This window comes from Passer domesticus, chromosome 5 (assembly GCF_036417665.1).
Source record: "Passer domesticus isolate bPasDom1 chromosome 5, bPasDom1.hap1, whole genome shotgun sequence".
Lineage (NCBI taxonomy): Eukaryota > Metazoa > Chordata > Aves > Passeriformes > Passeridae > Passer > Passer domesticus.
This window is the reverse complement of record NC_087478.1, coordinates 53,390,405-53,412,614: the sequence shown is the minus strand read 5'-3', so window position 1 is coordinate 53,412,614 and position 22,210 is coordinate 53,390,405. Positions and strand designations below refer to the sequence as shown.

The 22,210-nt window shown below is 42.0% G+C and overlaps 1 protein-coding gene and 1 long non-coding RNA gene across 6 annotated transcripts in view; both read left to right on the top strand.

Annotated features, from left to right (window-relative positions):
• Positions 1-22,210, top strand: part of LOC135300752 (potassium voltage-gated channel subfamily A member 5-like) — a 156,428-nt gene that overhangs the window by 96,591 nt on the left and 37,627 nt on the right. The window lies entirely within an intron of this gene.
• Positions 966-16,365, top strand: LOC135300751 (uncharacterized). Of its 2 annotated transcripts, XR_010362514.1 has the most exons (4): positions 966-2,893; positions 8,025-8,130; positions 12,960-13,116; positions 14,243-16,365. It is a non-coding gene; the product is annotated as an uncharacterized LOC135300751 (long non-coding RNA). The 2 variants fall into 2 exon arrangements; XR_010362515.1 differs by lacking the exons at positions 966-2,893; positions 8,025-8,130 and adding an exon at positions 11,129-12,310.

The window sequence follows — 22,210 nt, the reverse complement described above, 5'->3', positions numbered from 1 at the left end:
ACCTGGAGCCTTCGCAGCCAATTGTCACATGGGCAATAGTTCTTATTTTAACATCTTCTTCTTGTCCCCATCAGTAAAGGACATTTTTGGGAATAAATGCTCTTGCTCACAAAGCTTTCAGACATGGTGCTGAAGTACAAGGAATAAAAGATGCTCAGTCAAGCACATCTTTCCCTTCCCTCACTGTGGCACTGAAGGACTCAGGGACGTGATTTCTGCTTGCTACTTGTAGGAAATTCCATGGGGAAATGAAGCCTCCTGTCTTCAGAGCAGGACTTTGATAAGTGTGTCCTGAGGCCACACACAGCATGAGAAGTGAGTGAGGAAAATGGCTGTGAACAAATACAGAGCAGCCAGAGCACTTGGAGCATGCAGAGAGAGAAGTGCATTAAGAGCAAAAGATAAAAAAGGGCTAGGATCACTCAGTTCCAGAATTTATCACATTACAATCTTACAGAACTACAGTTCTCCAAGATGTACTTAATTTCTGACATTTTCTCTCTTTTTAAGTGCTTGCCCTGACATCTTTTTCAGTGTTTAATACATTTCTGAGGGTGGGAATTCATGCACAAACCCACTCACAAGCCAGATGTGTGCACTATACTTACTTAACATACACATTATATACATATTTGAATTCAAAAGCCTTTCTGGAAAGCAGGTTTTAGTTACCATCACTCTTATAACTGTTATTCCTCACTTAGGGAAGTGTTAGATTTTATTTGTGGTGTCTGATCTTTATAAAACTTCTGGAAAGGAATGGGTTATGGTTAAAGATTTTTTTCTTTAGTTCTTTAGACCATCTTGCAGTCTATGTTAATAACCAATCTGCATGGAGATTTTTTCCAGCATCCTAGAAAAATTGCCCACAGATTTTGCTTCCCTCTTGTAGCCAAACTGCACCTGGTGCCCAGCTGATTTATGTGTCAGGATACCTACAGTGGGCTGATGTGTATGTACAGAGATTCACAAATGTGTGATGCATTCAGGCTGGAGCTCTCCATCATCCTGCCTTCCCCATATGGGGGCACCAGGATAAGAAATCATTATTTCCTTTCAACAAGCCCTGAAGAAAGGCAGAAACCTGCTGAGGTGTTGCCTGAGAAATCTCTGATCACAGAAGCACAGACTGGTTGAGGCTGGAAGGGACAACAGTGGGGCAGCTGATCCCACCTCCCATGGCCTGCTCCAGCAGGGCCATCCCACAGCACAGGGCACAGGGATGTGTCCAGAGGGGTTTGGAATGTCCCCAGTGAGGAGACTCCACACCCTCTCCGGACAATCAGGGCCCGCTGAGTGCCCAGGGAAGAAGTTCTGCCTCCTGTCCAGGTGGAACCTCCTGGGATCAGTCCCTGCCCGTTCCTCTGCTGCCATCGCTGGGCCCCCGGAGCAGAGCCTGGGCCTGCTCGGAGCCCTCCCTGCAGACAGGGACACCCAGGGCTGAGGGCCCCTCTCAGCTGGGGCTCCTCTGGAGGCTGGACAGCCCCAGCTCCCTCAGCCTTTCCCTGCCAGAGATGCTCCAGGCCCTAAATCATCTCTGCATCCTCCACTGGCCCTGCTCCAGGAGCTCCATGTCCCTGCTGTCCTGAGGAGCCCAGGACTGGACACAGCATTGCTGGTGAGGCCTTAAAAAGGCTGATTGTTCAAGTCACACCTGTAAGAGGCCTCAAACATGCTCCTCCTGAAGTCAGAGGTCTGCATGTAGTGAAAGCAAGGTGCTTTCTGCAGAAGGAGAATTAAGAAGGCCCAAGTAGCAGTTCTGCCTCTCCCCCTCTCTTGGCTGGCAGAAATGTGTGTGACATTCACTCCTTTTCAGTCAAAAGTAACTTTTCCTGGTTGCCATGAGCTGTTGAAGATGATGAGTCTCACAGTGACACTGACGGTTCCCTTGGCACTGTCACAGCCAAATGAACTATTCCCATGAACAATTGGCTTAAGTGCTCCCTAACTCTGTCTTCTTCCTGCAATCATGAGGAAATAATAACAGTGTGATTATTTGGGTGTCCTGTGCAGGGCCAGGAGTTGGACTTCAATGATCTTGATGATCCACAGCAAGTCTCAGAGCCCGTGACTTCAAGACTTGTTCTACCAGCTAAACAGGGTTTAATCTGTTTCCTCTTCCCAAGCAAGTGGTCTGTAGCAGATTCCTGTAGCAGATTCCTGCCCCAAATATTAGCCTTTATTCTGATCATTCCTGAAAAAATCTTGATTCAGTTCCAAGGTTATTTGGACACCTGAGCTATCTTAGGCATTTCTGTTCAGGTCTCCCCCAGCTTCCATTTCTGGTGATAGAGCATTTGGAGTCACCTCAAGTTTATCTGCATGTCCTGGTGTAAAATCCCCTGCAGAAAGAAGTGTTTCAGTCCAGCGGTTGAAAGCAAAATTGAAACTGAAATTAAACAAAAAAAAAGAAAGAAAAAAAAAGAGTGTAGTTTGGAGCATTTATACTCTTGTGGTATACTGGTATATTTGAGAAAATTATTGAGAGAAAATGGAGGCAGGAGAGAAGAAGAAAAAGACAGCAAAAGGAAAGAAATTAACTAAAAAAAGAGGAAAAATAATACAAAAGGAAGACTTTTGTAGATGACAGTGAATAAAGTGTTAGGAACACTTGCTTCCTTCTTTTTATCTCCTGGCAAGGTTATTGCTCAATGTTATTCCAGGAAAAGTCCATCTTCTGTGATGACAAGTTTTCTGTTTACTCAAATTAGTGTCAAAGCTGTGTGAGATCTTTTCACCATGGAAGAAATTAGGCTGGCAGTTGGTGACAGGCACCAGGCACATCGCTGAGAGCTGGACAGGGCACTTTGAACTGGACTTGATGCCAGGGACGTTAGTAGAAGGAGCAGTAAATGAGGATAATGAATGTGTTTCAGAGAGGGAAGGAGAAGAGGTAAGTTGGGATATTAATCTATTGAAATTTTATGATAGGGGTTCACATGCATGTGACATCATATAAGAAATTATTTAAGCAGATTAACTTGTGAATTCACTGTCAAGATCACTTTAAAATTAGTACATCAGCTCATGGATAAGACTGGAATAACATGCAATACAGGGAATGTGCCATGTGGGTAGTCTTTTATATATCCTTTCCCCAGTAGAGAGCAGCAACTCACCAAGGGATTCTTTAGCATGTCCCTCCTTAGAGAAACTTTAAAAATTAGTCTTGGTTTGTTTCATATTTGAGTTCATTCATCACAGGTTCAGTTCAACATAAAGCACTGTAAGTCTTGCTTATGATATTAAAAGAAATTTTAAAAGAAAAGTTAGAGAAGTCTGGCATCTCCTAGCACATCCATCTTGCTGGAGAATGGATGAACAGACAAACCGCATCATAGTCTTCTTTTGGTAGATTTTGCTTCCTTTCTACAAGCAGAATTTGCAGCATCCATGTGCTAGACTTAAACTCCCTTTCTGGCTACTGATTAGGCTAAAATTCTCTTTGGCTAGTGATATCTCAGAATCATCCTATTCCGTCTCACACCCACTGGGATAATGCTTTTAGAAGGGCCTGGGTGATCTTTGCAAGTCTCAGATTTCAGGAGTGGTCTCTTCTTATAAACACCAAGTCAGGAAGAAGAAATAAAGTTACATAAATATCCAGACTAGAATGAAGCAAAGCCTGACTTCATTTTCTCATGGATATTTAGCAAACCTTTACCCTCAAAGAAACAACTAATTCTTTTAGAAGGGGCATTGAAAATATTGGACCTGTCCGCATGTATTTTTAATGTGTTTCCTCCCTCATGAAGTACAAAGATACAAACTGGAGGAGACTAGGTGTGATGATACAGGATTCTTTCCTATTCTTTCCCTATTTCAGTCTAGAACCTCAAGAATGCCATATCAAATTTTACCTTCCTTTCTGGGGACCTTCAGAGTACATTTTAGGTGATCTCATGGTTTTTCTAAAGGGGATGAATTCTTCTAAAAGCTGAGTAAAATTTCCTTCTCTCAGATTCACTTCCAGTATAAATTAAGTGATGAATAACAAACACAGAAATCTCAATGTCTCAAGTCTCTTTTTCCATGCTGTACCCATCTTCCCACAGTCCACATGTTCTCCAGTTGGGATAATCTAAGAAGCAGAAAACATCTCTTTGTCCTTTTCATGGATCCTCATGCCTCAGCATCCTGAGCCAGCTCAGGGAGTCCAACCACTGCCAGCCCGTTTCTCTCAGTTTTATGCAGGCATGAAGGTGACAGGAAGGAATGTGACATGAGCAAGGTGTCACTGCATCCATACACACCTGTTAACACATCAAAGCTGCCATAATGGAGGAAGGGAACTTATTTTAGCAAAGGCATGAGTTCCACAGATTCATCAAGGCTGGAAAAGACCTCCAAGGTCATCGAGTCCCAACATCACCATGTCAACTACATCAGATCACTGAGTGCCACATCCAGTCATTTCTTGAACAACTTCCAGAGGTGGTGACTTAACCACTTCCCAGGACAGCCCATTCCAATGATTCACAACTCCTTCTGTGAAGAAATTCTTCTTGAACCTCCTCTGGTGCAGCTTGAGGACATTTCCACTTGCCCTGTCCCTTGTTCCCTGGCAGCAGAGCCCAACGCCCACCTGGCTGTTCCCTCCTGTTATGGAGTTGAGGAGAGCCAGAAGGTCCACCCTGAGCCTTCTTTTCTCCAGCTCCCTCAGCTGCTCCTCATGAGTGACTCTCCAAACACTAAAGAAGAAGAGATGGGAGACAGAGAATGCAGCAGTTAAAAAAGGATCTGTTTTGTTTTGGGCGCTGTTTTAGAGGGATCTTCAGACAGGAAGATGGTGTTGAAAAGTTTGCAGAGTAACAGAGAATCTGCCTTTTCCCACAGCAGCATCAGATGGATGGAAGATGACCATGAGCTATCAAACAAGTTCTGGGAAGAAACTTTTTCCAGAGGCCGTGAGATCAATCAAGGCTGAGAAAAGTGGCAGTGGCGGCACTGCCTTGCTCCTTGTGAGGGAGGGGTGTGGATGGACATGGCCCTTCCAGCTCCCGGGTGGGGTGGCAGCTGCAGTGACACTTGCAGGGGAAGGAGGAGAATCATCCCATTCCCTGCTGGGAGCTGAGCCAAGCACACGAGCTGTGTATGTGAGACAGGCAATGGCAGTTCATCCCCAGCTGCCCCATGCAGCCTGGCAAGGATGTTAAAGAGGGCAGCTTTGAAGTGGGAGCTGTAACAAAAAAAAAAGGAGGCCCTGCAATAAGTTTGTACCATCTGTTTATGTAAATGTGCTTTCCCTCCACCACTTCATGAGCCGTACCCTGAATGTCTTCAACCCTGACTACATCTCCCCTTAAGATTTCTGTTGAGCCATTGCCATCCTTTTTGTAGTGTTAGAGCCTTAAAGTCTCTGCATGCCAGAACATTTCCCTCTAATCTGGGTCTCTAACAAACTGCTGTCATCACAGATGTATCACAAACAGCTCTTGCCCCAGGACACTGCATGTTTCTGAAGAACTGCTTTCCTAACATTCCAGTGAAATGCAGGAATCATCTCTTATAGTCTCACAATACCTCCTCTTTATCCATTTTTCTTTTAAAGTGGTCAAACTATGTATTGCTATCTCTGTGTTTTATTAAGTCTCTATTTCATTCTATTTTCTCCAGAAAGATAAAATATTCTTTATCTTATTTGCTTAAGTAAAAATGGTTATTCAGATGGAGAAAAACCACAATATTTTCGTGTCTTTGGTACAAATCTGATTTTATAATAATAAATAATAGTGTTAAATCCTGTAAGAATTCCGAACCAGTTTTTGCAATTCAGTTTGAGTGCTGCTTTTATAAATCCAGATCTTGATTTGCTCTTCCTACCTTTATTTTAGTGAGAGGTAAGGGTATGAAATTTGCCAAATGATTGATACACTCTCACAGCTGTCAGAGCCTGTCCTCTTCAGGAACACCCTGAGATTCTGAGGGAATAGTACACCCTGAGGGATAATAGAAGTTTTTCTTTGTTCTGAAAGGTGATCCTTGAGGATTCAGTCCTTTCCTTTAGCTCAGCGCTGCTGTATCATGTATGAAACCAGAGAGATGTCCTTTATTTGGGAACAAAAGGAAGCCTTTATTCCCTTCAACACTGCCAAAAGAGAGTGGGATCTCCTAACCACACTGACAAATGTGAGTACAAGCTCCCCTCTGCAGCACATAAAGCAACTGCTCCATGAAACTGCTCTTCTGCAAAGCCTCTGTGGGTACCGATGTTGCACTGATGTACCTGAAGACTAATGTTAAAGGCAGCCATTTGCACAAGAGACTGTGCTTACAAAAATTCATCTTCTTGATTCTAAGTCAATGATCTGGAATTACTTTCAGTTGTTTTTTTGCAGGGCAAGATGCTCATAAATACACATGTGCATGAAGATACTTGAAAGATCAAACCTTAAAAGCTCTATTTAGAATGCAGGTTTGGGGTTACTCAGCTGTCGAAATATCAGTATGTAACATATTCTGAGCTGTTCTGTGATATCCTTTTCAGTCTTGATCTCCTGCTACAGAAAGTTTTCCATGAACCTGGTGTCATTTCTGTCCAGCTCAGGTGAATATCTTTGGAACCCTCAAGTGTCTCAGGTTGCACCAGATTCTCGTGTACACACAATTGAATTGCAGCTTTTGAAACAAAGATAAAAAAGTATAGGTAGTGTTCACACAGTTCTCAGAGATATTTACATTGCTCATCTTTAAAACATCTGCATTAAATAAATCTGAAAAGTTTGAGTTTTACATGTCAGTTTTTGGGAGGGAATTGTCTGTAAATCATCTAATGGCCAGAAGCTAATTACAGCCCTTGTCTAGAGTGTTTGGGATGAAGCAGACTTCATTGAAGGGTTATTTTCCTGATGAAAAAACTCTGTCTTTGAACAACTGTATGATGCTGTATGGGAAAATTACTACTTTACTGGAACATTGTTTTCTCTTTGGAAAATCCAAACAGTATCTCCCCAGAAGATTATCTTCAAGATGCTTGTCTCTTTCTCTCATTTCCATTAAAGAAAAGCAAGGACTTCAATGCTGCCTGTAAAGGAGCAGAGCACAAGTGTGGAGGTAGAAAAAAGGTGATGATCAAGAAGGCCAAGTTTCTGGGTTCACAGTGGAACCTGAAAGGGTGCTTTTTGCTTTTTCTTTTTTTAAATTTTATTGCAGCTTTTTTCTTGCATTAAAAAATCGGAAATGCTTGAAAGCTTTCAAACTGAGCAGCAAACTCCCCAAATGGAATATTTTAGAATTCCTGTCTCATGAACAACGCCTTGGTTTTCAGTTTTGTTTTGTTTATTGCGAGTCAATATGAACTTGTTTTCCAGTCTCTTAACATTTTCCAAGGGATCTTGATTCTATTTCTCTGGGCCAGATTTATTATTAAGATTTTGAGCAAGAATTCCCAATGGTAAATAAATATGAAAAATAAATTAACAGCTACAAAATCAGTGTGATCTTTGCTAGTTCTGCACTCAGCTGGAGTTAGGGATGATCTTGAGATGCAGATCTCAAAGATCTGTATGTGTCTGATGGCCCGTGCTTCCCCACCTTTGAAAAGCAGCCTTGGTTACCCACACCCCTTTCTTTGTGCATTGTCAGCACTGCATGGCCATAAAACATGACACAGCCCTGCACCTGGGGACTTATTTTTATTCCAGAAAACCCATTTTGAAAAAGCCCGATGAGGTCCATGACCTTGCTATAGATCTGTTACACTAGGAAGAAGGCTGGGGAGGGATTGTTGGACTTGATCTTGGAGGTCTTTTCCATCCTAAATGGTTCTGAGTAAAAGGTCTTGAGGAGCTCTGCATTAGGGCTGCAGACCATGCAGACACCAGGGGTATTCCTTCTAAGCACCATTCCTCACAAACCTCCAGACTGTAAATTCAAATGCAACCCAGCAGATCACCCTTGAAAAGCCATCAGCAGCCTGTCTCAGCTGAGAGTCACAGTTTGTGGTGGAGAGCCAAGCCACATTTCCATTGATCCATTTGGGAGACTGACAGTGTGTCCATACCTCTTGCTCTCTCTCCCACCAGGTGTGAGTGCTCAGGATCACAAAGGATCTGTGCCTGGAGGTTTATGTGCCTATATTTCATAATGATCACCTATTCCCAGCTGAAGTGTTGCACTTGCTGGCCTCAAGTGAGGAGTAGAGGGCCCTGTTACCAATGTTTTATTCTCCTACTTACTGTAACCATTTTGGATTTCAGCCAGCCCATATAAACCATGTGCTTGGACCTTTCCAATTCTGCACTGCCATTTCAGCACTCTGGACATTAGCCAGTGCCCATAAAGTGTGTGGCATTGATTTAATTTCAGCTGGCTCCCCAGACTTTTCATAAATGGATCCAAGGTGGACATGTCTGTCTAAAATAGGGATTTAATTCTGTATTGGGGGTGAACAGTATTTGGATAAATTCTGTCTCTGATCCAATTTTCAGCATTGCTTTCAACTTTTGCCTAATATAATGCCAGACGAAAGGTGCTTTAAAGAAGAGGATGGCAATGAAATTATATAATTCCAATGGGGCTGTAAGCTTGATGTTTTATGTTTTATGCCCATGTGGATATTCAGGCTATGATGGAAATTACTTACTGAGATTTACCTCATTCCCATAAGGCACTTGAGCCTTACACTATTACACATGAATTCTTCTCATACAGTCAAAGAGACTTTCACAAGTTCAAAGTGCCAGCTCTCATTGATTAGAAGCAGAAACAGTCACAGAAATATCCCAATGCAGTGGTTTAAATAGTGGTCTGATTCTAAATTTTCGTCTGAAACGTCTTCCTTTCATGGACAATGTGGAAGGAATAAATCAGAAAATAGCACACCAGCTAGGCATCTAATTGCTTATGCTATTCAAATGCATAATATTATGACAAATTGTGACATTTCAACGAGCTCCTAAAATCACATCAACCCTTATCTACCTTTTGTGGTTACTTGTAACATTATTGTACTTATCACATTAACATCACATCTCAAGCAGTATTATCTCAGGGTCTATTTCTATCTAATATACATGGAGCATAAAAATGTAAGCTTTGCAATGTAATTAAAAGCTCTCAAGCAGATAAGGGATTGAAAGAGTACTAGGAAATCAGAGATTGTAATTTTGACTGATGTAGGGGGAGCAGAAAGCAGAGCAGAGTGGAAATTACTCAAAGGTGAAAGGAGATGTGTTTTTATCCAGATGGAAAAGTCTAGATATTAACTCACAGATTCAAATGCTCTCCACATTTTATTTAGTATTCCAGCCTTATCAAAAATTTTTGGGGTATCCTGTGCAGGGCCAGGAGTTGGACTTGATGACCCATGTGGGTCCTTTCCAACTCAGACTATTCTGTGATTCTGCAAATATCTCCTCTTTGGCTCTAGTCCATGCAAAATTTTCTTTAAAGATGGTGGCAATGTGACAGGAGTGAGACCTATAATTAAATAACCCATTGTGCTGTGACAGACCCAAATCCTGATGGAAAACCTGTCAGCTGTTCACAGTTTTGCTAAGAAGAACTGCCTATTTTCTTACATGGAGGTTACCAATAAAAGTCCAACAGAATTCATAGGAATAAATGCCTTCAGGAATTGCATCCCTGACACTATTGAACTATCAATGTGGTGTCTAACCAAACATGATAGAAATACAACACTGGAATGCAAGAGAAAATCTTAATGAAAATGAGGATTAATTTTGTGACCTGAAGTTAAAAAAAAAAAAAAGTTTATTTTAATGTCATCTTGTAATTGTCACTTTTCTGTAAAAAGACAATTAGCGCAATGACCTATAGGAAAGATTGGAGATAATGGATAATTGGAGCTGTCATGCCAACTTATTGTAAATTATTCAGAAAGCTTCTAAGATAGGCCAATACACCATATATCCTTCATTTTATCATCAAATATTCTGTATTTGTTTGAATATTTACCAGAAATATGGCTTAGAAATGCTGTAGAGTTTTAAAAATATACACAGATACTAATGATTTTTTTACATTATAGTTGTTTCTTTCAGTTGCATCTCCAACTGTATAAAACCTAGGTTTATAAACTTCCTCAAGTTTTATGAAGTCAGCTCTTTGGAGTTCAGTAAGGGCCAAAAAAGAAAGAAAAAAACCAAAACCAGTAATTAGAGACCTGAACATGTTTCAGCTTTAAGAACAAACTCCTTGGGTATGCCCAGGACTGGAAGGAAATGACACATGTCATTTTCCCTTCTTATTTATCAAATCATTGAACCAAAGAATGGTTTGAGCTGGGAGGAACCTTAAAGATCAACTTGTTCCAAACCCCTGCCATGGCAGGGACACCTTCCACTAGACCAGGCTGTCCCAAAGCCTTATTCAGCTTGGCCTTGAACACCTTACAGGGATGGGATGTTCTTAAAATTGTAATTTTTTTGAGCTCTGTCCAGCACTGCAGATTTTTTTTTGTGAATGACCACTGCTGTATTTTGAAGGAATTTTCACTGAAAGGCAGAAAGAGAAAACATTTCAGCACTCTTTTATTTTCTTTAATTCTTTAAATTTTTTTGGTTTTTTTTTTTGTTTTGTTTTGGTTTGGTTTGGTTTTGTTGGTTTTTTTTTTTGTCTGTATGGCAGCTGCAGAAACCTCAGAGGGTCTGGCAGGCTCCAAGCAGCCTGAGGGAGATGAATTAGTGAGCATAGGACAGGTGAGTTCATCAGAGATGCATGAGAAATTGCAGAACTATATGATAAACACTTCTTTATCACAGGTTTATCTTAGGAAGCCCTCACTCCCTTCCCTGTCTCACAAGGGGGAACAGCTCCACAAAAAGCATGCTAGAGGGTTTGCTAAGCTGGGAGTGAGAAGAGGAAACATCTGGTTAGAAAACATCTGGTAATCAATATCTGAGACTGCCTAATGTTGGAACTGCACTGGGGGACGTCACAGTCTTCCCAGCTGATGTGTGTGTGACTGGAATGTCAGTGTGATCCTTCCTTCCTTCCTTCCTTCCTTCCTTCCTTCCTTCCTTCCTTCCTTCCTTCCTTCCTTCCTTCCTTCCTTCCTTCCTTCCTTCCTTCCTTCCTTCCTTCCTTCCTTCCTTCCTTCCTTCCTTCCTTCCTTCCTTCCTTCCTTCCTTCCTTCCTTCCTTCCTTCCTTCCTTCCTTCCTTCCTTCCTTCCTTCCTTCCTTCCTTCCTTCCTTCCTTCCTTCCTTCCTTCCTTCCTTCCTTCCTTCCTTCCTTCCTTCCTTCCTTCCTTCCTTCCTTCCTTCCTTCCTTTTTAGAGATATATTAATTTTCATCTACATCTCCAGGCTCAGATTCTCATTTGGAAAAAATAAAATTTAGGCCACTCACCAGGCATATAAGAGACTAAATTTCCAAGCCCTTCTGGGAGAGTCTTCCATGCCCTGGTTCATGTCATAATTGCCACTTACTCTGCCATGGGCTTCATTGCTGAAGCTGCCCTTTTGACAGTTTTCCTAAATGTTCTTCAGGAGTGGGAGGTAAGATGTAAACATGACCTCATATGTTAGTGATAAGGACCCCTAGGAGACAGAGGCTCTGGATTTCTGCTCCTCTTTCATTGAAAATGTAATAATTTTTAAGAACTGGAAGCCAGGGGTGGGTAAGAGTTTGGCAGGAGAGAGATGATGACATCTCGTGGAGAAGAGAGAAGAGCAAAAGCCATCTTTAGTTCTCAGCATGAGTAAGGGAGAAAAAATGCCTTGGATAACAGAATTTCAAGGCTTATCTGTTTGTTTTCTGCTCCATGGAGAGCCTCCTTTCAGCACAGGTGTTTTATTTCAAGTACAGGCTATATCCCATGGAGTCAAATGTGTTTTAATCTCCAGTTGGCTGATTGCAGTTCAGCTCAGTCATATTTATTCTCTTTCAGGGGCCCACACACTGTATGGGGTTTTTTTGGTAGTAGGGGGGCCCCAGGGATGGCTTCTGTCAGGAGCTGCTGGAAGCTCCCTCCATGTCCAAGATAACCAATTCCAAGCAGCTCTAAGATGGATGTGTCATTGGCCAAGGCTGAGCAGATCAGGAATGGCAAGAGCACCTCTGCCTTAACATTTTTTAAGAAGTTGATGTGCAAGTAAAGATGTTGTGCAGAGGTAATTACGTCCAGAGAGGAGTGAGAAGATGTGAGATGAACACCCAGGGCAGTGAGGAGGGAGCAGAGGCACTACAGCTGAGATTCCTCTGCAGCCCATGGGGGTGAAGAGATCCACCTGCAGCTCCTGGATCAGCCCTTGCTGGAGCAGGGGGATACCCAAAGGATACTGTGACCCTGAGGGAAGCCCACACTGGAGCAGACTCCTGTGGAAAGAGGATCCCAGGCTGGAGCAGGTTTGCTGGCAGCGCTTGTGACCCTATGGTGCTTTGAGCCATTTAATGTCTGATCTCTGATTTGGGTGTAAAGAATTTCTTTTTACTCTCCATTACACGCCTTAGTGTCAGGACCAGCAGCAGTGTGGCTGAGAGCTCAACAGACCTTGCCTGACCCTAATCCCTGAGAATATAGGGATTTGCTCTAATAAAGGGGGATTATGGAAAATAGTGCTAAAACCTTATATCCCTGTTCATACTATCTCACAGCTGTTCTGTAGAGCAGAGGTGACAAAAGCAGAGGGGAAGACACTGGTTGACAAAGATGATTTAACTGCTGAGACTAACACACCACTTCCATAAAGTCATAGATTCATGAATGATTTGGGTTGGAAAAAACTTCAAAGAAGTTCCACCCCTCCTGCCATGGGCAGGGACACTTTCCACTCGCCCAGCTTGCCCAGCCTGGCCTGGAACACTGCCAGGGATGGGGCAGCCACAGCTGCTCTGGGCAACCTGTGCCAGGGCCTCCCCACCCTCACAGGGAACAATATCTTCCCAATATCCAATCTAAACCTCCTCTCTGCCAGTGTGAAGTCATTTCCTCTTGTCCTATCACTCCAGACCCTTGTCAAGGGTCTCTCTCCATCCTTCCTATATCTCCTTTCAGGTCCTGGAATGAGGTCACCCTGAATCCTTGTTTTCTCTGGGAAGAACAATTCCAGTTCTTTCAGCCTTTCCTTGCATCACTCAGAAGAACTGTTTTGTACATTTCTGTGTTGTTTCTGTCTTTAGTTAAAGAAGGCCTGAGAGTGACATGCATCAATGTAAGTGACAGAAATTCTCTATAAGACATTGAAAACAGCCCTTTTTTTCCCCTTTGTGATGAATAACAGAGTAGGCTAAAATGGGAAGAATTTCCATGCTTATCTGTTATGTTATGTCAAGTGTCTTGACAGATTATTTTCTGTTTGTATGTGTTCTCAGTGGATCCCAGTTTCTGGGAATTTGGCTCTGGAAACTGGTACCTCTTTGTTTAGGAAGGGAAGGAGCTGTCTCCTGGAAACAGAGCAGGCTGGGCTCACTAAGCTCAGGATTTAGTCCTTAGACACCATGAACATCCAGGTCTTTGCTTTTAGAAATTGTTTTGCTCCTTGCCATGTTTCTTCATTCATGTTTCAATATGAGATAAAGAAAAATGTTGTTAAACATTTATGCTGATTTAAAGCAGGATTTAAAGCCTACTGATTTAAAGCCTACTGACTATGTGAACCACAGTCCCTAAAAGACCACTTTTTGGGGATTTTTTGTTTGCCACGCAAGTGTCAGATTGTGAACTATGTGTGCCAAAGACAAGGCTCCTGGGGTGACAATCTCCTTTTGAACTCATTACTGATCTGTGTTCTGATTAAGGAGATGACTTCGGCTCAGCTCAGAGGCTTAGTCTAATCCTACGTTTAGAAATTTGTGTACAAAAACCAGAATATGTTTGGGAAATTATGTACCAACAGAATAAGTTAGAACATGAAACTATTGGAGCAAGTCCAGAGGAGGCCACAAAGGTGACAAGAGGACTGGAGCACCTTCCCTATGCAGACAGGCTGGGAAAATTGGGGCTATTCAGCCTGGAGAAGGGAAGGATGCAGCTCCTCCTGAAATCTGGAGGGGCTACAGGGAAGCTGGAGAGGGATATTTGCCCAGAGCAGCTGTGGCTGCCCCATCTGTGGAAGTGTCCAAGGCCAGGCTGGATGGAGCTCTGAGAAACTTGGGATAGTGGAGGGTGTCCCTGCCCATGGCAGAGGAGTGGAACTGGAAGATCTTTAAGGTCCATTCCAACCCAGGCCATTCTGTGGTTCTGTGATTCTAAGATTCTGAGTTTCAGAGGTGTGTGAGACATTAGGCACAAGAAGTACCCGTGTAAGGCCTTAACCTGAGTTCTCGTCCCTGCCGCAGATCCCAGGTGGGAGCTGGAAACCACAACTGGGCAGCCAGCAACCTGGATCCCCCTCATCCTGGAGGAGGACCTGCTGTCTTCAGAGTAGAACGCTGCTGGCAGGAGCAGGTGTGGAGATGTCAGCCTGCAGTGTTTTTACATAATGAAGACATTTGGTTGCATGTTTATTTGTTTTTGAAACTGAACACAATCCGTTTGCAGAGACATACTTTTGTTCTGACTTGATGGGAAGCACCGAGTGAAAAGTTGGCAGGTAGGAGATGTGATTTAGCCTCCTTGCTGATGTCCCTTCAGCTCAGGTGGTGATTTTGTTGCCAAAGGAAAGATTTACCATGTTTTTTAATAATCCCTGGAGAAACCATTCCCAGATCTCAGATCCAACACTTAATTATTCATTAACTTGCCACTCTTGTTACCAATTCCCTCACCCAGGGGTGAATAACTGATTGCTATCAATCTTGTCAATCCCCCTCATCATGCTGAGATGCCTCATGACAGGAGTAGCTTCTGCTTTGGAGGCAGATCAATACCAATTTCATAATGGAGGGAGTAGGTCTTAGGAATGGGAGTTGAACACACCTTAATCAAGTGGAAAAATGTAAAAGCACAACTCTTGGCTTTATTCCTCTTTTAGTCTCAAATCTGGAGCTGTTCCAAAATGAGACTTTTAACTTTTAAGCTATTGTTCTAAATAAGTCTGAATAATTGCTCAGTTTTTATCTGAGAAAACCTACCAAGATTTTTTTAACTCAGTGGGGATATTCTGACTTTTTGTGCTAGATTCTGCTGAAAATTCAAGAGCAGGGAGTTGGAGTACTTCTTGTTTCTTTCCAGCTGGTTAAAACACGAGGCATTTGAAAGCAATTTAAGATCAGGATTTCTACCTAAAAGCACAATGGGAAAAAGAAACTGTTCTCATACCTTTTGGGGAGGAAGTATTTTTCAACGATTCCAGTTTAAACTGTAGATCCTACAAAACTAAATCATGGAGGTTTTATTAAGGCTCACTAGACTGGACCTGTATTTCTTGAGAAACTTGTAAACATAAACACATCCTTCATGAAAAGATATAGTTTCAGGTCTTTATCGATCACCTAACATCATGTATTTTATGATTTTATTTCTTTTCTGTTTAAAAATGTAGTTGGATTTGTCAGTACAATACATGAAGCTCTTGCTGCTTGGTTTGATATTTCAATATTGAATCCTCAGTTTCTAGATTTTTTAAAAAATTTACAGTCTAGCAATGACAGCAGAGTGGATGTCTCCATCTCCAGGGATTGGGGCAAAGTTTGGGAATTACTGGAAAACTTTAAATATATATGTTTAGAAAATAAACTATAAAATTACAAACTTTCAAAATCATTTCATATATATTCTTAGATTTGTCTTGAAAAGTAAGACTGATAAATAGGTCAAATTTGAATTTTGCCATTTCAGCTGCCTTTGAATAATGCCAGAAAAGTTAAATTAGAAAGCTCAGTAAGTCAAGAGAAAACTTGACCTTACCATACAATGCTGTACCAAAAGTAATTTTCACAAACTTCCTGGAGAAAAATAAAACATGAATTCTAAATTTTTATAAACTGCTGTGGAAAAATGCTTTTTTTGTGGTACATCAACAACAGGAAAAGAGATTTTCAAAATGAGATAATAATAGTGCTTTTAAGAAGGAAATTGAAGTCCTATAAATACGTTGATGGTTTGGGATTTTTTGTTCATGATAACTATTTTAAAAACTCAGCAGTTGCATTTTAAATCAATTTTCTAACCTTAAGAGAAGTTTGCTAAGCTCTTAAAGTTGGAAGTCATCTTTTTGCTGATTTCAGGATCTCTGCCAAGCACTGTTTTCAGTGATGAAAGAAAAGGTCTAAGTCCCTGGACTCCTGTGGGAGGGATAGAAAATGAGGTGACTAAACCTGACCTCTCCTCTAGTTCAGATTCACCTCCTTGCCCTACATATTATTAAGGAAAATATTTTTAAATGCTTGGAGTTCTGAGCACCTTCTATTAAGTTAGGACAGCTCTACCCACCAGCACAATAAAAGAAGTTTTAATCACCCACTCATAAATACATTTTTCTTTTTGTTGCTGGCTTTTTAGTTTTTTGGTTTGTTGTTGCTGTGGGGGGGTTTTTTGGTAGTTTTTTTTTGTTGTTGTTTTGTTTTGTTTTTTTGTTTTTTGTTTTTGTTTTGGTTTTTTTTTGTATGTAATGACAGAATTTGCCCAGCATGAAAACTGTGAAGCTGGGAACCAAACCCAGAAAGGTTTGTCTGGGCAGAAATTATTGCAATCTTCAAATCTCCTGAGGAGCTCTTTTTTTCCAGCACTCCCCAGCCTTTCTAATCCTCTCAGAACTATCAAGGACTCTGTAAAATTGCTGTGGTTTGGAAACCAAGGGCAAATCTGTCTCTGTTTACATGTGTGGAAAGTGCTGAGAGGAGGAACAGAAAAGGCAGCAAGTTCAATGTGCCTGTGTCACAGCACATCCCAGGAAAGACTTGGTTTCCTCAATGGAGAAAATTGAGGTGGAATCCCACAGCAGCTGGTCTGGAGCTGCTGCTGGCTGATTCTTCCTCCCTTGTTTTGCTGAAGCCTGGTTTATTACAAGCATTATGGGGATGGGTTTAGGAGCAGCCAATGTAGGGAAGAAAATCACCAAATTTGAGGATTCCTCCCTGATTTAAGTTGTTCTGGGCAGTATGAATGCTGTTGAGACTTTTTCCCTGTCCAGAAAGACTTATTAAGCCAGGACATCCAGAACAGCTAAACTGATGCCAAAAAGTTAAGAAAAAAACCTAAAAGCTGTACATATTAAAACACTTTTCCCTGCTGCTGTTAATTAAATAGATTCTTACTATTTGACATCTTTGAAAACTAAAATTTGCATTTGTGTACACTAGAAGGGATTTCTCTCTTTTATTTTAATGAAGACTGTCAAAATTCAAATTAACAATGCCAAGGCTAGAATATAATATCTGTATTGAGTTGCAGTAAATGCAGGGTATGAAGAAAACAGTTTGCATACTGCATACAACAGATTGTAGTATGTAAACATTGATGCCAGCCAGACCACTGCTGGATTCCTGCTAAACCCCCAATTCCTGAAACAGGGTAATCACCTAATCTTGTAATCCTGCTCCTTTGGGGAAGGGATTGAGATCAGACAGCAACTCTTAATGTAGGCTGTGCCCTCAGAGTCAAGGTTGGAGTGACTCCCACAGGGAAACAGCTCTGGCCCGTGGATGTATTGCCAATGGCCACTCTCCTAAAATTGGGGTGTTGTAGGTGCTAAGGGGGCCATGTAGAGGGGACAAAGTAAAACTGAGTCAAACAAGTCTCATTTAGTATGGAAAATCATCAGGGTCTTCATGAGATCTTTCCAATGATACATCTGGAAACTGCAGAGGGATTTGTTTCCCCTTCCCAGTTTAAGTCTTGTTAAGGCTAAAGAAAGCTTGATCAGATAAAAGGACCACAAGGGTGGTAAAGCAATGGCACAGTTTCCAGACTAATTGTGAAGCCTCTGTCCTTGGAACTGTTCAAAATTTGACTGGATACAGCCCTGAGCAAGGGCTCAAATTCAGTATTTACTCATGGTCTGCTCAGGGGCCACAAGTCTTTCGAACCTAAATTATTTTGTGATTCTCTACGAGCTTCTGAAGGACTTTGTGCATTGAGCTACGTGCAGGTGTAATAAATGGGGAAAAGGCGTAGAAGAATCCCTTTTCACACCTGTTAATGTCCAGGGAAATAGTGGAAAGGCAGAAATTTATATATGATGGGGCACTGTCAACAACCTGGAAGTATTTTTGGGGCGTAGGAGGAGAAGGCCAGATCAAAGCCACAGCAGGAGCAATGGGTGAGTGTTACATCCAGGAACAAGGGGAAACATCTCTTTCCACAAACCACTGGAGCTCTCCTTCAGTGTGGTGTGTTTGGAAACCACGACAATTGCAAGGATGTGTGATCCCTCCTCTATACTCTGGCATGTATATAAAAGCCTCATGTATAAAAAGCTTTAACTGATCCTTAATTTGCTGTTTCCTACTGACTTTGAAAAGCCCATGAAATACAGTGGTTACTGGCAACCTCCAAGCTCTTGACTCAGTGAAAGTGAATCACTCTATTTATGTTACTACAAGGGAGTGGAGTCTGGCAGAGGCCCTGTTTGGAATGATTTAATGAAGTAACTCCTTTAGAAGGGACTAGTTTTTTCTTGGTTTTTGTCTTTTTCTTCAGGTTTTATAGGGATTCTTTCTTTTTCCTTTCCTTTCCTTTCCTTTCCTTTCCTTCCTTTCCTTTCCTTCCTTTCCTTTCCTTTCCTTTCCTTTCCTTTCCTTTCCTTTCCTTTCCTTTCCTTTCCTCTCCTCTCCTCTCCTCTCCTCTCCTCTCCTCTCCTCTCCTCTCCTCTCCTCTCCTCTCCTCTCTCCTCTCCTCTCCTCCTCCTCTCCTCTCCTCTCCTCTCCTCTCCTCTCCTCTCCTCTCCTCTCCTCTCCTCTCCTCTCCTCTCCTCTCCTCTCCTCTCCTCTCCTCTCCTCTCCTCTCCTCTCCTCTCCTCTCCTCTCCTCTCCTCTCCTCTCCTCTCCTCTCCTCTCCTCCTCCTCCTCTCCTCTCCTCTCTCCTCTCCTCTCCTCTCCTTCCTCTCCTCTCCTCTCCTCTCCTCTCCTCTCCTCTCCCTCCCCTCCCCTCCCTCCCCTCCCCTCCCCTCCCCTCCCCTCCCCTCCCTCCCCTCCCCTCCCCTCCTCCCCTCCCCTCCCCTCCCCTCCCCTCCCCCTCCCCTCCCCTCCCCTCCCCACTGTACTTTAGCCTTACATTAATTTTTTAGAGCTTTTGACACTTTGAAGCTTCCTGCATCTAAATGTCATTAGATACCCATCATTATTTTATTATGGGCTACCATGAACAACATAATCACTTAATGCAATTCCTTATTTTTCAAATGCTTGAAACATTTTATATTTGCCTTTCATCTCAGTTAAGCATTACCAGGTGTTTCAATTTCTCTTTGGACTTTTCTAACATGGGGCAGTTGTCTTACACAAGATATGGCTAAAAAACCTGTTTCCCTGAGATCTCTGCAGATGTTTTACTGCCTGTAGGAAAAGCACATCCCTCAATAGCAGTGGGCAGAGCAGACCCTGCTACATCTCAGAGAGTGAAATACAATTTAATCCAGCTGCAAATGCAGGGAATTGGGCCTTAGACAGATTGTTGTTATTTTAATATGAGTTTTTTCCCAGCTGTTCCATATTAACTCCACTGATAGTCCCTAAATATGTTTCTGTCTGTCCAGTACTGTGTGGCTACTACTCAGCACTGTTAAAATGTGGAAAAATGGAGCAGGGAAGAAGCAGCTCTGGAAATAAGAAAGGAGGAGAAAAATGCAGAACACAAGGGATGGAACAAGAAGAACTAGGAAAAAAATATTTCCAAATGGAAAAAATTGTGTAAATTAATGAAAGATGGATTCCCATGTTGCAAACAAATGTTGAGGGAAACTATTTTCTCTTTCTAATACTTTATAAAGTCTCCTCTTATCCAGAATCAGATTGATGTACTTGCTGGGTTTAGCTTTGTTTTGCCTTGTTTTTAACACAGTCCACCTGTCTTGAAGATCGTGGTGTGGAGCTGATTTTAATAAAACACAGGAAATTAAGTTAATGATCCTGATCTCTTTCCCTAAAGTGATAGAATTCTCTGTGGGAGGCCAGGGCTTTTCCAGCTTCAGCCAGACTTTGGGAATGCCTTGTCTGGAGCAAATATACTTAGTTTGATTCTCTTCTTTCCCTGGATCCCAGTGCCTAGGTTACACCCAGCAGAAATCAGCAGACTATCAAGCAAGGCTATCTGTTTTATCTGTTCCTGGAAACTCTTCATCTCTCTGCTGAGGTGGTACTGGTGAAAATAAAATTATTGTGGCTAAGAAAGAAGGATATACTCAGAGCAGCGTGGCTCATAAGTTCACTCCCTTTCTGACAACCTTCTTTTGAAGAGGCAGTCTAATGGGCCCGTTCAGCTTGGCCGAGAATATTTGAGCTGATAAAAATTGTCTATGCAGCAGCTCCTGAATTTTGGGGGGGGGTGGGGGGGTGGGGGGGGGGGGGGGGGGAAGAGGGGAGGAGGAAAAAATACCCACCTCATATAAAAGAAATCTGAGTATAGAGTAAAAGTACTACATTGAATTAACAAGAAAATATATGAATCTTGTATTTGTCATAGCATCATCAGTGTTTGAAAAAACCTCCAAGATCATCAAGTCCACGTTTTGACCAATCCCCACCTTGTCAGCTAATCCAGAATACTGAGGGTCACATCCAGTCATTTCTTCATGGATGGGTACTCCACCACCTCTCTGGACAGCCCATTCCTGCCTTCCAGTGAAGACCTCAATATCTTTTAGTAGTGACAGGCCCAGAACTGGACACAGGATTTGAGGTGTGGTCTCACCACTTCCTGCTACAGAAGGACAACCACTGCCCTGCTTCTGCTGGCCACACCATTGCTGAGCCAGATTTTTATATTAATTTCTTTGTCAAAGCACCTTGATGAAGAAATTGCAGATTTAGCAAATGGTTCTGAGAGGAAAAAAAATCTAGGAAAAGAAAACAGGTTCTTTGAATATAGAGGGAGGAGTAGAATTGGTGCTAACAAAAAAGTGTCTTAAAATCTACCAGTGATTTCTGAAATGCCATAGAGAATGTAGTGAAATACTAAAAGACAATTAAGAAATATTTTTCCCTCAGAGAAAAAAATTAATTGTTGGAAATAGAGCATGAGTCCTCACCCTCATCAGTCCATAAGCTGTGGTACCAAGTAATTGAAATTATTTCACTCTCATTTTGTAATGGAACTTTTCATTAAGAGGCTTATCTCATAGGATTTAGGCAATCAGCATAGTGGCCCTCTCCATGGGCTGCAGGGAATCTCTGCTTGGGTCCCTGGAGTCCTGCTTCTCCCTCCTCCTGCTCTCACCTTGTGTCTGCTGGATGTTTCTCACACATTTTCCTCACTCATTTCTGCCCATTAGACATTTTTGTCCTTCTTTAAAAATGTTTTGCTTGGCATATGGTTTATTCTAACAATATTCCAAGAAGCAGCATAAGGTGATGGCTAGGACACTGATTGTTGGGAGTTTTATTTGACTTATTCAGTGGTTTTCATGGCCAGTGTAGCTACCTGGAGGAGCATCAGTGTTTTGTCTCATTCTGGACTAAGTCCCTTGATATCAATTGAATAATTGCTATTAACTAAAAAAGGAGCAAGGCCTGCTAGAGTTTGGTATTTGAAAAAACTGCAGGCCATGAGAAATGCCCACATTTTCTTGGAAAAACAAGTACATCTCCAAAGGCCATCTTGAACTTGTAGCCTAGTTTGTTGGAATTTTTTTCCTACCAGATGGAAAAAGCCAGGGAAATTTGGACCCTGGAAGGTTTTCAGTTGCTGACAGATTTTCTCAGAAGCACGAAGAGTTCCAGTGCCACATCATCAGCCAAGCTCCAAAAGTAAAAACCAGGCCCTTTCTTTGGTCTTGACACCTTGTCTTTCCATCCATATTCAGTTCTCACACCTCACCTGTCCTTTGTGTGTTTTCACATCCCTCAACCCTGCCAGTGAATGTCCTCAATCCTTTTTTCCTCTTCTCTAGGAATCCTGAATGTCCTCAATCCTTTTTTCCTCTTCTCTAGGAATCCTCTTTCCCTGATGATTTTTTGTTTCCTTAATGTCTCTTCTCTACTTCTTGCCCAAGTCTATGAATTTTTCTTTCTCTTACATCACGCTCACATGGCCAGACCTGTTCCTTGCTCTCAGTTTTGTTATTTTTCAGGCAGTGTATGATAACCTTTTAATGAGGATTTTGAACAATAACAAGGATTTTGAACTCTCCTTGTAGAGGAAGGTAAACAGTGTTAGCCTTAATAAGGATTTCCAAATACATTGTGAAATTAGCCATTTCACAAGCAGCA